The following is a 658-nucleotide window of genomic DNA, read 5'->3' as shown; positions in this document are numbered from 1 at the left end:
TTAACTATAGTTACCATGCTGTACATTAGACATCCAGACTGTATTCATCTTCCATAACTGAAACTTTGTTCCCTTTGACCTACTTCTCTTCATTTCCTTCAATGCCCCAAATCTGGGAGCCTCCATTCTATCCTGTGCATTTGTGAGTTTGACTATTTTAAGTTCCACATATAAGTGAGATCGTACAGTATTTGTCTTTCTGTGTCTGTGTTTCACTTAGTGTAATACTGTCTAGATTTATCTATATCATATGTATTGTTGCAAATGACAGGATTTCTTTTTTAAAGGCTAATAATATTCTAGTATATGTATATATACATTAAGAAATGTATATAATATACATATATACACACATAAATATATTTATGTGAGAGAGAGAGAAATACAGAGAGGGAGAGAGAAAATTTTCATTATCTGTTTATCCATTGGTCACATGTAGGTTGTTGCCCTGTTGTGGCTATTGTGAATAATGGTGCAATGAAGATGGGAACTTCGATATCTGCATGAGATATACTCATGTTGTTTCTCTGAGATATATACCCATATGGGGGATTACTGGATCGTATGGTAGTTGTAGTTTTAATTTTTAAAGAACCTCAATACTGTTTTACATAATGCCTGTACCAATTTACATTGTCCCCAACAATGTAAAAGAATT

The 658-nt window shown here is 33.0% G+C and overlaps 1 protein-coding gene across 1 annotated transcript in view; it reads left to right on the top strand.

The window, feature by feature from the left end:
• Positions 1-658, top strand: part of LOC105824644 (disintegrin and metalloproteinase domain-containing protein 18-like) — a gene marked incomplete at its 3' end in the record, with an annotated part of 65,683 nt that overhangs the window by 63,637 nt on the left and 1,388 nt on the right. The window lies entirely within an intron of this gene.

This window comes from Propithecus coquereli, unplaced genomic scaffold (genome assembly GCF_000956105.1).
Source record: "Propithecus coquereli isolate 6110/MARCELLA unplaced genomic scaffold, Pcoq_1.0 Scaffold752, whole genome shotgun sequence".
NCBI lineage: Eukaryota > Metazoa > Chordata > Mammalia > Primates > Indriidae > Propithecus > Propithecus coquereli.
The sequence above is the reverse complement of the archived record's forward strand: the minus strand, read 5'-3'. Positions and strand labels throughout refer to the sequence as shown.